At 45.4% G+C, this 15,631-nt stretch overlaps 1 protein-coding gene across 3 annotated transcripts in view; it reads right to left on the reverse strand.

Moving 5' to 3' along the window:
* The window catches only part of LOC126412101 (transcriptional enhancer factor TEF-1), an 802,315-nt gene that overhangs the window by 595,238 nt on the left and 191,446 nt on the right, over positions 1-15,631 (reverse strand). The window lies entirely within an intron of this gene.

The raw sequence follows: 15,631 nt of genomic DNA on the forward strand, positions 1-15,631 counted from the left end.
TTATGAATAGGGACATCTCTAAAAGCAGGAGCACCGTCAAGACGAAAAAAGTACTATTTAATATATAAAAATACAATCAAAATGCTAAATAAGCGAAATAGGGCAATCAAGTTTGATACATTGGCTACTGGTGTAAAGACCTAAATAGACAAAGCAGTTAAAATACGTCACAGCAGATGGCATCCATAGAGAACGCATAGGAAACGCGAGATATCTCGAGGCACGTCCGTAGCGGATGGCGCGCGAAACACGAGTAAACTCGGGATCCGTCCGCAAGGTGTTAAGTATGTGGAAGATAATGAGCACCACTTACACAAAAACATATCATAACGTGAAGATATGTGTGTCCATATAGATGTGGTTTTCGTAAGTATGCTACGCAAGAATATCTTCAAGCAGCTATGATGATACGTCTACAGCTATAGTCTGTAAGGTACCTTAAGGTGCGTGGCGTAGGGTAATTTGTGTACCACGGTCATTTTCCACTCTCCTGTTCCAGTCACGAGTAGTTCCCGGGACGACGATTGTCGGTAAGCCTCCGTGTGGGTTCGAATCTCCAACATTGTCTTTCCGCGAGATGTACGCTGGTGGAAGCAATGTATTTGTTTGCCGATCTAGGAACATACGCTCTCGAAACTGTAACAATAATCCACACCGTGATGCAGATTGCCCCTCTTGCAGCGTCTGCCATTGCAGTTGGTTGATCATCTCTGTAATGCTTTCGTGGTTACTAAATGAACCTATAATGAAATGCACCGCTCTTTTTCGGATTTTCTCTATTTCTTCTATCAGTCCGATCTGGCACAGAGCCCACACTGACGAGCAACATTCACGTTTTGGTCGAATGAGTATTTTGTATGCTACTTCCTTTGTTGATGGACTAAATTTCCTGAGGACTCTCCCAATGAATGTCAGCAGCCCAAGTCTACAAAAGTTTGAAAACTTGTCGCAGGTCTCATGAGAGCAAACACAAATTTCCGCAAAATCGTACGCGAAAGGGAAGGTGATGGATATTTTAAACGGGAGCAGGGGAGACACTTTTATAAACGGTAATATATTTGTAATTAATCGTCACAACAAAACACGAACAGCGAGTAAAAGGGAGCCGAATGCAAAATATGCAAATATTTGAACGGCAAAGCTGTGTATATTTCGACGCGTTATTAAAATTGAGTAACTGCAAAAAAACAACGAGAAAAAAGTGCGCAAAAAGCAAGCGTTACAGTCACCGGCTGATGTTTTAATTATTCGGGACGGGTGGCCGCGGCGTGGGGCGGTGAGGGAGGGGTCGCCGAGCAGCGCTGCCGCGCCGGCGGAAACAAAAGCGCTGCGCCGGCAGGCTTCGGCTTTTTACGGCGTCTTCGGCCCGCCTTAAGTAAATTTGATTAAGAAGAGAGCTCTGCAGCCCGAAATCCCTCCGCCGGTCGGCACGATCGAGCGGAGACGCTTTGATGTCGAGTGTTCGTAAGAAGTGTAATTATATAAGGCCGTCTCCTTAACGGCGCGGATGCGCACGCTACCGCCAGTAACGAAATTTATGGCAAAGGCAGAGGGGGACGAGATGCGTGCCTTCACTTCTTCGGGGGCACAGAGGGCGCCTATCGGATTGTGCGGAAAGACATTCTGGTACGCTGAGAGCTTCATAGGAGGAGCCGCTGTTCAGCAAGTGGCTATGTTCCTATCTTATTCGTCAATATACTTTATGCTTCGCAATTTTCCGACGTAAGGTGCCCACAAACATTACTGCAGGCTTGAAACGTATGAATATACAAGCGTACTTGACGGCTTTTTTGTACATGCGTTTTAACCATTCAAGAGGCTCGTCTTAAGGCTTGAACGATTTTCTATTATTCAAGCTTGCACAAGCGCCTATGCTTTAGCGTGTGTACCAAATTTGTCCATGCTTGTACAAGCAAAGTTATTTTCGTAGCGGCAGCACGCCAAGGGATCTTATACCAGTCGTAATCCACTCGACGGTTATATGTAATCACGTACTACGGCAGTTTATGGAGCAAAAATGAAAGGAGGGTTATGACAGACTTAAGTGTGATGCAGATATGATATGCCGCTGTCCATCAGCTGACAATAAAAAAGACGGCGTCTCTAAGAAGTCTAAATCTTTCAGAAAATCACAGCCTTAAAACAAATTGTAATAGAAAGGTGAAACAATGGAGAAGAGTTGGAAGCACGCGACGCCATTTTAGTTCCATTCTGTGGTGAAAAATCACAATATTGCTGTCTATCTTTATTCTTCTATTACAGCTTCTCTCATAGCTATATCTCGCCTTTCAATGTAGCAAGGAGTTACGAGTGACATAATTAGTACTCTCGCGGATTTATCTTTAATTCACTAAAGTAACGCGGGAGATAGCTATTAGTTTTGTTAGCCACTCTCAAGATCAAATATCACGTTTCCTCTTTCGCCCCCTCGCCCCCTTTTTTTTCCAAGTTCAAACGTGTCTGAAGTCAAAGAACTGTAGGTCAGATTGAACAAGCAAGCTCGAGTTGTGTGGGTCGAAGTCGATTGATGAAAGTTTGCGCAAAATGCTAGGACAAGCGTCAAGCTTGTAGTCAACTGTGTGAGCACCTTCAGAAAGGAACAATGTTATTTTTACTAGGAATTGCACACGCAATGCACGACCAATGAATCGTAGAGGTTATGATAAAGAAATAACTGCATGATCACGAGTTTATATCCTGCTATGGGAACAAACAAAATTTAACCTGCAAGTCGGCAGACAGCGTGAGATTTCGATATAGTTGAATATAATTTAAGACTTCTCGCAGATGGCGAGTTTGTGAAGTTAAAAATTTTGTGAAGTTAAAAATTTGTCAGACATAGACAAAAATTTTCACGGAGCATAGATTAATTAATCTGAACTTAACAGACAGAAATGAGAAATTATTTACGTCGTCAAATATAAAAATGTGGTCCATTTAGACTACAGGTTAGGTTGCACTAGGGCAGTAAATGATTTACTGGCTCCACTAAACGAAAAGTAGATGAGCATGCGTTCACACACGGTTTATTACGTGGCCAAGTGTCGGCTGCGGTGGGTTGTCCACTTAAATATGATTCGGAGACCGAAGAGTGAATCAAGCAATTCATCTTGCAGCAAAGCTTATCCTGGATGCTGATTAAAAATGAAAAGAAAATGGGTACCAAAATAAATTACTCTAAGAGATTTGCGTGTAGCATATAATGGGACATTTCGCACTCCACAAGCATTCTTGTTCTAAGTAAAATAATGACAGAATAAGCTGGAAAAAAGTTTCGGTCGTGATCCATGGAAAGGAGGGAAGTAAAACATCTGCGTGGTGAGCAATTGTTAAAAGCTACTGACTGGTTCTACAAAGAGAGCCTAGAAACGTTAACAAAACGAACAATAATTCGGATATCACAGTTTTACCCTCTTTTACAGTAAGGTTCAAATAACAAGTTATTTAGTGAAGGCATGGTTCCACAGAGAACGAGAGATAATCTTCTGCGACTACATCCATTATGGCCTAAATTATTTGCCATTGGAGACTGCAGTCCCGGCCACGCCAGCTGCTAGTGTCTGAGGCGTCTTTGCTGTTCCAGTTCGGACCGACTGCAACATGGCAAGTGCGTCTGTTGGCTCCTGTTGTCACCTGCCTATTCCCGAAATGGGTTCCTCTGAGAGAACAAGATTAGTCAAACAGAGGCGACTTGCAAACGCCGCTCTCGCTAAAGACAGTGTCAGTATTAAGATGTGTTAAGCAAACTGACGCGAATTCAGATTGATTTTAAGTTATCTCACGGTCGGCTGGAAACTGAAGACGAATTTTCGTTATCATTGTAAGGGCAGCTTGAAATTAGAGGATTCCTGCGACCCCATTGCATCCACTATCAAGAGTTTAAAGAAGAGGCACGTTCAGCTACCACAGCCTATAGAATCGAATCAGTCAGTACCTGCTAGCAACTTACATAACTTCTTAAGTGGTCGTCCTACAGAGATGCTATTTTGAGTTTCATTATGAATAACAAATCAACTGAAGACGTACAAAACTTTAATTACCTGAATTTACTTCGCGAGGCGAAGCAAGGGATCTACTAAAACATGTGCTTGTCACATCTGGAAATCTATCGATTGCTTGGAGACTTATTATGTAGAGGTATGACAATCTAAAAATAGCTGCAGCCAGACATGCAGAGGCTTTGCTGGCTTTACCTGCAGTCGACCTTGGCTCAGACACCGATTACAGGCATGTGTTTAACCATCTGAAGGCCTTAAGCCTTAACCCTGACGTCCTACTACACGAAGTCATTCTTTTTGAAGCAATTCTGGCTGGTTTCCGTGGTAGGTAAAATGTGGGAGTCCACATTCACCACTCTAAATCATCTTATGAACTGTTTGGAAACAAAATGTCAAGCTCTCGGATTGGTCCAGTTCAGGAACAGCACTTAAGATGATCTGCAAGGCGTTTACAACGCCGTAAGTTAAATGAAGCGTGTGAGAAAGCCGCACCTGGCTTACACTGATAGAAAAGAAAATTGAAAATTTTGTAACCTACATCACTCTCTCGCCAAATGCAAGGGATTTCAAGCCATAAGTATTAAGCGAAAGGCTCCAGCTTGCATGATCTGTAATGGAAGGCACAATACATTGCTCCACAAATCAACTGACGCAAGGTGTAGTCAGACTGATGACTCCAGAAGGCCACTCCTAGACAGAGTGAGCCAATGATACTTTATATCCAAGGTCATGGCACAGAAACAAACAAAATAAGAAAACAGCCATTCCCAGTGTAGCTTTGTCACTTCTGTGTCATAAACTTGTAGGGTCGAGATGTCTTCCAAGTTTAATGATTCTCGCATTATAAACACTTATGCTGTTGTGGACGATGTTAAAAGTGAGTTAACGAAGTGCGTAGACGCAACAGGTTGGAACATTCGGTCTGTAAGCCTGTCAAAACTGATATGATTCTAACTCAGATATTTCCTTCTATATCGTAAGTATGGAAAGACTAGTGTCAAATCATTTCACACTGATTAGCCCAAAATCTGACTGTATTTTTGTCCGGTAGAATCCCTTCAACTGCACGAAAGGCTGTGTGCAAGCAAAATAAATCGTGTGAGGCACACATTCCGCGACATACAGCTCGTTATGGAAACCTGAGACTTCTACGCCAGTTTGGTGGATCAAATTGCTCTGGACGACTACAGAACATCTCAAATTTAAGGGAGAATCCTCTTTGTGCCTATCCTGAACCCTCTATCCTTGAGATTCCCGCCAATAGGTTGCACAGGTACAAAAGCTGCATCACTCCTTTTGGAAGAGGTGGTCCACTGAGTATCTACAATAGCTCATGGCAACGCAACAAATGGACATCGGAAGCAGCACGGTAAAGAAGGATAACTTGCCTACACTGGTGTGGAGGCTAAGTGTCGTCGAGCAAACTATTTATACCCTTTACAGCAACAAGACATAACACACAATGTCAGCTTGGGACGCTGTAAATATTTTTATGTGGACTGACTGACTGTTGCAGTCTTAATTCTTAACTGTCATATTGCATGCAAGAACATTTTTTCTTACTTTTTGTGTCTCAAATGTCAGTACATTTCATGTCCCTTATGCAGTGTGACAGTGATATATTTTTTATGTCTTGTATTTTAGTAGCTTGCAAGTATCATATGCAGTGTGCCAATAGTACCTTCTAGTTTCGGTGTATCCGAAATGTTGGAGTATTTCATCTGTATATGCCCTGATACATTGTCTAGTAATATTCGGTCGTTCTATTGGTTTCTTTGTTTGGAACCGACATTTTCATTTGATACTTGTCAAATTTATGTTCATGGGAAGTGGGAGTAGGACCTATGTTGAGTGCCATAACTCACTTTGCCACTCCACTCTAGTGGCAGGGCAGCGAGTCCTCTCGTACTGTGTGCTCAAAACTTAAATATACCAATGTAAAATCAGAGGCCTGCGTGTGAACTGCGAACATACTTGTTACAAAGCATGCTTCCTCTGCACCACTCCTCTCCTTAGCATACTTCCTTCATCTACACCCTGCATCCCTATTTACTGTAAAATCAACCAAGTTGAAATTTGTGCATTATACTTAAATCTTTGTAAATCACTAGATTGCTGCAACCCTTAATGCTGAACTGAGAGAAATTGAAAGACTTCAGGCTGCCAATGCTTTGTGTCTGATCACCACCACCACCACCACCACCACCACCACTACTACTACTACTACTACTACTACTACTACTACTACTACTACTACTACTAATAATAATAATAATAATAATAACAGTGTATAGCCTCGACCATATCGTGTCACGCATTAAGGGTTGTATTTCAAACAAAATTTAATTACCGGTAATTTACGCAATCAGTATTACACAGTTACATGATAGTGATAATAGCAATGATCTTTTAAAAGTAATTTAGTTTCGTAACCAAAATACAATTGAATCCTTTTGTTTTTACTCTTCAGAAAATTTCATTTTACCCCTCAGGGGGTAATTAGCCCCGGCTTGGGAAATACTGCATTACATCGTCCTCTCAGTCGTTTCATTACCTCTAGGAATCCAGCAAGAAACCTCCTTGGTCCGTCTCCCTTTCATTCGCTTGGTTACACGACCCTCTAAAATCCATTTCAACGTTAAGACAGTCGTACTTACGTCCTATATTCCAATCATTCACCACTTGTTTGTTTCCCCAAGTTCCACCGTAGTCTGGTTTCCTACACGTATCTCTCTACTGCTCTCTGACATTTGTCATTTGGAGACAGTGCCAAGTGCAGAAATCGGAACATTTCCGACATATTTTTCTGCGTCAGTATTGGGGGCTGACAGCAGAGGAGACAGCCACAAACATTAGCGCTCTGTGTATAGGATAATGCTACTGGATAGAGAAAAAGCAAGAAAATGGTTTTCTCGTTTTTAAGGAGGATCTTCTGAGATTAATGAGTCTCCATGTTCAGGAAGACCTTCGGAGTTTGACGATGATAGTTTAAACGCATCAATCCACAATAATCCACGTCAGAGTACTCGAGAACTGGCAAATGTGAGCAACTGTTATCATTCCACGATCGTGCGACATTTGGATACAACAGGGAAGGTTCAAGAATCAGGTCAATGGGTACTGCAAAAATCAGCGGGTGACATCCATGCCTGCTCATCATCAATTGGCTGGTGAACAATATCGACCATTCCTACCCTGTATCGTTACTGATGACGAGAGAGGGTGTCTTTATGCTAGCATAAGGAAAGGAAAACGAAGGAATGGTTGAGACCACACAAAACAGTAACTTCCCATACAAACATTTGCGCACGTCCACAAAAAATAATGTTACGCATCTGATGGAACAGCTACGATATGATATACTACAAATTGCTTCGCCGAGGTGGTTAACCACTGCTGAAATTTGTCAACAACTGAGACGTCTTGTGGACTCAGTCTAAGAACGAAGACCAGGAAGACTACCAGTCAACGACAACGCCCGCCCATATTCTGCTAGAGTGACAAAAAACACTGTACAGGAGATGAGAAGTCATTCCGCACCCAGCTTATTCACCTAACCTCCTGGGCTCAGATTTTCACCTTTTCTGCTCTGTATTGAATATCCTCCAAGGAACTTACTTTCCGCATGAAAATGCGCTCCCAACACGGCTCGACGAGTTCATCGCCTCAAAACCACGTGATTTTCAAAGTCAAGGAACCGAAAAGTTACCCCAGCGTTGGCAGACAGTTGTAATAGTGAAGGAGAATATATTATTAACTGAAGTCTCTGTTATGTGTATCTGTTCTGTTTATTAAACTTATGGGAAAAATGCAACAAACTTATGCACCAACCCAATATTTACCAACTATCACGGTAAGTACATCGAGACGGTAAGGAAGAAAATCAGTAGTGAGAAAGTAGAAATACTGTACAAGCGCCACTTCGTAGAAACGTGCAGATGGTGCCCGCGGCCAAGTTGGGGAGATTTAGAGGGTGAGCGTACCTGCTGAAAGCTGGCGAGGCGTGGGCCGGTGCCAAGAGGCGTGGGCGGGGAGGCCGTGGCGCCAGACGCGCCCACGCGCCGCCGTAAATCAGCCGTCGTACAATGCTGTCTGCCCGCCTGACTCACCTCCCCGGAGTAATAGCCCACTGCGGCGCTAGTTTTGGCTAGCCGCGGGCGAGTACCACCCACTGGCGGCTTTCACGACAGTTACTGTACTCTGATCACGTTAAATGTGACACTGAAGTCAGCACTGCGCTCTGCATGCATCTGCGACTGGATTCACCCTCCCACAAAACGTATAACACTTCCGGCGGAACACAGGAGTGGAATATTGTAGCAGCTGGACTCAAATCAATGCCATAATCTTCTCAAGACGTCAATGGAAGAACAAAACGCTCTCTTCATCTGTATCAGGTGTACCGCAGGGGAGTGTCGTAGGACCGTTGCTATTCACAATATACATAAATGACCTTTTGGATGACATCGGAAGTTCACTGAGACTTTTTGCGGGTGATGCTGTGGTATATAGAGCGGTTGTAACAATGGAAAATTGTACTGAAATGCAGGAGGATCTGCAGCGGATTGGCGCATGGTGCAGGGAATGCCAATTGACTCTCAATGTAGACAAATGTAATGTGCTGCGAATACATAGAAAGAAAGATCCCTTATCATTTAGCTACAAAATAGCAGGTCAGCAACTGGAAGCAGTTAATTCCATAAATTATCTGGGAGTACGCATTAGGAGTGATTTAAAATGGAATGATCATATAAAGTTGATCGTCGGTAAAGCAGATGCCAGACTGAGATTCATTGGAAGAATCCTAAGGAAATGCAATCCGAAAACAAAGGAAGTAGGTTACAGCACGCTTGTTCGCCCACTGCTTGAATACTGCTCAGCAGTGTGGGATCCGTACCAGATAGGGTTGATAGAAGAGAGAGAGAAGATCCAACGGAGAGCAGCGCGCTTCGTTATAGGATCATTTAGTAATCACGAAAGCGTTACGAAGATGATAGATAAACTCCAGTGGAAGACTCTGCAGGAGAGGCGCTCAGTAGCTCGGTACGGGCTTTTGTTAAAGTTTCGAGAACATACCTTCACCGAAGAGTCAAGCAGTATATTGCTCCCTCTTATGTATATCTCGCGAAGAGAGCATAGGGATAAAATCAGAGAGATTAGAGCTCACACAGAGGCATACCGACAATCCTCCTTTCCACAGACTTTACGAGACTGGAATAGAAGGGAGAACCGATAGAGGTACTCAAGGTACTCTCCGCCACACACCGTCAGGTGGCTTGCGGAGTATGGATGTGGATGTAGATGTAGATGTACACTGTGCAACAGAACTAAAGGACCACTTTTTCGAAAACCCCATAGTGATTTCTTATTAGGACGCAGAAGTTTGAAACTTAGTTCAAAGGTGCTGTAACCTTCCGCTGTAATGATACAAATACGTGGGGCCCTGTGACGTCACCCTCGCGCGCAGCGACTCTTCAGACAGCAAATTGTCGACATGTGCCGAAGAAAAGGCCAGGGGTCAGGAGATCATGTGAGGTTAAGATGGGTTAGTGAGGCCACATTGACGCCACATTTCACCACAACTCTGCCCAACGCCAACGTGGATGTTTCACACAATGGGAAGGTAGTCGGAGCCGTTTTACCAACATTTCATCCCTTCTTTTGAAGCCTCTACGATGGAAGTCAGAACTGCGACTCCCAGTGTTGAAATCACACGATTTTCTAATGAAAGAGGAAAATAGTTCAGACACACCATCCATCAGAATCATCACAAGGAAGACTGAGTGAGTGGCATCAAGTGCATAATTAAATCACTCCTTCCCTTGAGGCGTTGATTCCCATACATTATGCGGTCGAAAACAACAGTTCACAGTGCAGTGAGCAACAGGACGAGGTTCTCGACAATTTTTGACTGCTAACACCCACAGACCCTTCAACACCTCCCTACAGACATCGTGGGTCAGCAACTCCATTGAACGTGATCGACCCCTTTGGAGTGCAGGGCGACCGCAATTTTTGCTCTGGTGTACAATGTGGAACCATAAGAGATCGTTCAAAACCATTCGCCGAAATTTGAACGCGACAGTTTTTGAACGTGGGCTGCGACATTGACACACACGTGAAAAAAACGGCAAAAGGGCTCCTCTAAGACCTCCCAATTCCTCGATACCCTCAGTGCGACGCACCCACGTTTGCTGAGCACTAAAAACATATATGTACAGAGAAAACCCGTGAGGAAAGTCCTACTCGCCTGCACGTAGGCAACCACTTGACACCTCTCTGTTCTGGCGTGCCTACTAGCAGCCAGCCAGGACTCTCTCACAGGTCTGCTCTGTGCAGGTACATTTTTGAAATTCTCAAGAAATGTGGGCGGCTTGCACAGACATTATTACCGAACTGGGGGTCTTAAGGGACCTTTTGCCGTTTTATTCACAAATAAATGTCGCATCCCTCTGCGATCACGCCACAGGAAAACGAAAAACAGTAGGGCAGAAAAAGCACCTCCTGCTGCTTCGGATTGCGTTCAATTTTTGTCGAATGGTTTTGAACGGTCTCTAGTGGTTGCCTCCTATACACCAGAGCAAAAACAGTAGTCGCGCTTTACTCCAATAGGTGGCGATCACGTTCAGTACGGCTGCTAGCCCACCCAAGTCCTCAGAGAAGGGTTGAAGCGTCTGTGGCGTTTCAGCAGTGTCAAAGATTGTCAAGAAAGTCGTCCTGTTGCTCATCGCACTGAAAACTGTAGTTTTCGACCGCAAACTGCATCAGAATCAACGCCTCAAGGGAAAGACCCGTTTCATTGAAGCCCTGTATGCCACCCACTGAGGCCTTTTCGCGTCAGTTCTAAGTGGTGGTGTGTCTCAGACGATTTCTGCAACCACACGTAAGAAAACCGCGAGGTTTCAGCGCTGGACGTCGCGGTTCTTACTTCCATCAACGCGGCGTCACAAAAGCGGTAAAATGTAGGTAAGAGGTGGTGCGATAACCCTCCCGTCATGTGGTACGTGCACGGTAGCATTGGGCAGAATTGTGGTGGAATAAAGTCAGGACCGCGTGCACGCCTGAAAAGTGCAGTGTCACAGTAACGCTGACCGGTGAGTGGGCCACGTTCAAAAATATCGATGAGAGTAGCCCAAGCAACATTATGCCTTGGCACATCTCAACAACTCGACCACCTAAACAATCACGTTAGGCAATGTTCCTGGATGAATTGTGTGTTCCCAAACGGTGCCGCCGACGCGTTGTTTTCAACGGAACACTACACACTGGTCGTCGTGCAAAGACCCCCCCCCCCCCCCCTTGCAGTCGAGTCGGCGTGCCACTGCGGAGCGTGAGATTGTGTGCCTTGCGGTCCTGTTCAATGTGGTTGCAATTGCACCCACTGCTTGACGTGGGTCACTTATTGCCTGTTGCACAATATAGCGATCTTCTGCTATTGTTGTTGACCGTGTTCCACTACCTCCTCTCCTAAAGGCGGCAGTCCTTGGGATTCTGAACGCTCCCATGCGCGTGAATCAACGCTGTGAGAAATACCAAACTGCTTCGCTACTTTTGTTACACCACGTCCTCCTTCCCGTGTCACGATAATTCTGCTCCGTGACAAGTATTCCAAATGATGTCTCCGCACCGTGTTGCAATGAAGAACATCAACACAGGGCAATGTAATTGCTCTCTGATTGACGCACACAGTCTTTTCCAGTTCCTCCAAATGCCACGTGCTGCTGGACCAGCCACATTTGGCGCTACAGTCACGCTGACCTCACGCCGCGTAACGTCCAGCTTTCTGTGCATGACTGGGAAACCTATGGCAATATGCTCTCCCACTTTCATTCATGTCCACCGAGTTGTAAATATCTTACGGTTCTTTATCTATCTCGTCCTTAGTTTTACAGAGCAGTGTATACAGAACAACAAAATATCACTCAGGACAGTTTAATGTCGGGCCAGACAACGAATGACCGATCAAAACGGACCGAAGAAACGGTATTTGCGTATTTGTGTCTCAATACGGAAACCGGAGCAATTCACAAGCTTCTCTCTGAAACGAACTGCTTTCCGGCCGAACTTCTAGCACAAGAGTGGCACTCGGATATGAATTTCATATCAACGATATTCCTACAACAACAGATTCATGGATCGTCCTCTAACAACTAGAACGTCAATTTTGGAACCTGAAAACGAACTCTTCCATGTACTGTGAACACCTTCCCAGTTGGAAGTTGCCCAGTCGTCAACGGTTTTATAAATGTTCAATTGCTTGAGCAGTTGTTTGCTGACGTACTGATTAGACATCGGACTATTTGTAGACAGCAATTTCTGGCAATTTACTCGTACATGTATCACTATAATAACTTCCACAACTGAGTATCAATGTGGCATGTCCTCTTAATCTGCTACTGGCATTCTTCAATAGGACTCAACGAGCATACTACAACAAAAAGTGATACTGAAATTAAAATGCAGACCATCTCTCTTTTCAGTACAAACTCAGAGTTGAGAGACGCCATATTGGATTTCAGCGTAAGCCCATTTTTGGTTGATTTTATATTATAACTTACGTCCTTTCAATATACTGTATGCCATTTCGAAGCACCAGAATAATGAGGATTTCCCGAAACGAGTCACGATTTGTTGTAATACACTCCTGGAAATTGAAATAAGAACACCGTGAATTCATTGTCCCAGGAAGGGGAAACTTTATTGACACATTCCTGGGGTCAGATACATCACATGATCACACTGACAGAACCACAGGCACATAGACACAGGCAACAGAGCATGCACAATGTCGGCACTAGTACAGTGTATATCCACCTTTCGCAGCAATGCAGGCTGCTATTCTCCCATGGAGACGATCGTAGAGATGCTGGATGTAGTCCTGTGGAACGGCTTGCCATGCCATTTCCACCTGGCGCCTCAGTTGGACCAGCGTTCGTGCTGGACGTGCAGACCGCGTGAGACGACGCTTCATCCAGTCCCAAACATGCTCAATGGGGGACAGATCCGGAGATCTTGCTGGCCAGGGTAGTTGACTTACACCTTCTAGAGCACGTTAGGTGGCACGGGATACATGCGGACGTGCATTGTCCTGTTGGAACAGCAAGTTCCCTTGCCGGTCTAGGAATGGTAGAACGATGGGTTCGATTACGGTTTGGATGTACCGTGCACTATTCAGTGTCCCCTCGACGATCACCAGTGGTGTACGGCCAGTGTAGGAGATCGCTCCCCACACCATGATGCCGGGTGTTGGCCCTGTGGGCCTCGGTCGTATGCAGTCCTGATTGTGGCGCTCACCTGCACGGCGCCAAACACGCATACGACCATCATTGGCACCAAGGCAGAAGCGACTCTCATCGCTGAAGACGACACGTCTCCATTCGTCCCTCCATTCACGCCTGTCGCGACACCACTGGAGGCGGGCTGCACGATGTTGGGGCGTGAGCGGAAGACGGCCTAACGGTGTGCGGGACCGTAGCCCAGCTTCATGGAGACGGTTGCGAATGGTCCTCGCCGATACCCCAGGAGCAACAGTGTCCCTAATTTGCTGGGAAGTGGCGGTGCGGTCCCCTACTGCACTGCGTAGGATCCTACGGTCTTGGCGTGCATCCGTGCGTCGCTGCGGTCCGGGCCGGGCCCAGATCGACGGGCACGTGCACCTTCCGCCGACCACTGGCGACAACATCGATGTACTGTGGAGACCTCACGCCCCACGTGTTGAGCAATTCGGCGGTACGTCCACCCGGCCTCCCGCATGCCCACTATACGCCCTCGCTCAAAGTCCGTCAACTGCACATACGGTTCACGTCCACGCTGTCGCGGCATGCTACCAGTGTTAAAGACTGCGATGGAGCTCCGTATGCCACGGCAAACTGGCTGACACTGACGGCGGCGGCGCACAAATGCTGCGCAGCTAGCGCCATTCGACGGCCAACACCGCGGTTCCTGGTGTGTCCGCTGTGCCGTGCGTGTGATCATTGCTTGTACAGCCCTCTCGCAGTGTCCGGAGCAAGTATGGTGGGTCTGACACACCGGTGTCAATGTGTTCTTTTTTCCATTTCCAGGAGTGTAGAATGACAGGAAAATATCATATTGGTGATTAAAGAATTTTCATGTTACACAGTATACCACTGGCCACATATTTGCTTTGAGGCAGCTGATAGAAAAATTCTACGAGTTCAGTCGGGAACTACATCTCATCTTCACCGATTTTCGGCAAGATTATGACAGCACTGACCGCGTCACATTATGGGAAACGTTAGAGGAACTTCGCATCTCATCGAAATACATACGTCTAACTGCAGCTTGAACTCCCAGTCAACTTCTAAAGTACGGTTTGGCAAACAACTATCACCACCTTTCACTATCCAAAATGGATTGAGACAAAGAAATCCATTGGCACCAATATTATTCAACTTGGCACCGGAAAAAGTAAGGCGTGACACTTGCCGAACCAGAGAAATGGAGATGGTGCGAGCGGACACAATTCTGACATTTGCTGACGATGTTGTGATCCTTGGCGACACTCTAAAGCAAATGTGTGCTGATACTTCCAGATTCCTCCAAAATGCAAAGGAAACTGGGCTGAAGGTGAACGAGGACGAAACTAAACATAAATATCTTAGAATATCACGTTGTTGAGTTCTCCCTCCTTCCATTATTGTAGACGGGCATACCTTCGAACGAGATGTGTTCCAATAGGCCTACCTGGGCTCAATATCAACCAAGAAAAGTGAAGTGACGAAAGAAGTACATCAACGCGTAACAAGTGCTACTCGCGTGGTTTTTTTTTTTGTTTTTGTCTGAACAATCTTTTAAAATCTCGTCTGATATCTCAGAAGAACAAAGTCCATCTGTTCACGACACAGGTGAGGCCAGTACTTTTATACGGTTGTGAAACTTGGGCGACATCAGCAACGTCAGAAGACTCAATATGTGCGTTTGAAAGAAAGGTACTTCGGAAGATCTATGGACCCGTCTACAATAACATGGGAGGTAAATGGAAAAGCAGAAAGGAAGAAGACCTGTACCAGAGGTTTGGAAAGCCACACATTGGACGAATATTGGAACAGAGGCAACTACAATGGTTTGGCCACATCTTACGAGCGGACGGATCCCTTGCTGAGAGAGTCCTCCACTCTCAACCCAAGGGAAAACGCCCGAGAGGACGCCCAAGAACGCGATGCAAGGATCGAGTGACGACGATCCTTCAAGAAGTGGAACCGGCAGCCTTGGAGGATGATGCTAGAGACCGGAAAAGATGGAGTGTCATCTGCAACAAATACCTCCTCTCTTGTGATTGACAGACATACCTTTTACTCGGGTTTTTGTAGTTGTAATGTTTTTTCCTACTGTTCTTCTGCTGTAGGCCTCTAAGCCCAGTTAATGCAATAAATGCTGATGATAGTTGCTGTATAGAAAATTATGCCGTTTCAAAGCATCGGCACACTGAAGATCCATCAAAAACGTGTTGTCCCTCGTACGATTTACTACAAGGGGAAATTAAAAACTTCCCGTTCGACAGCCGTAGAGTCCAGAATCGGTATGCCAATCAGGCAAAATCACAGTGACCACTGAGGCAATCAAACCACCGACGTACTAGGCTGAAGATATCCGTTCAATGAAACACCGTGTCC

This window comes from Schistocerca serialis, chromosome 7, assembly GCF_023864345.2.
Source record: "Schistocerca serialis cubense isolate TAMUIC-IGC-003099 chromosome 7, iqSchSeri2.2, whole genome shotgun sequence".
Taxonomy (NCBI): Eukaryota; Metazoa; Arthropoda; class Insecta; order Orthoptera; family Acrididae; genus Schistocerca; species Schistocerca serialis.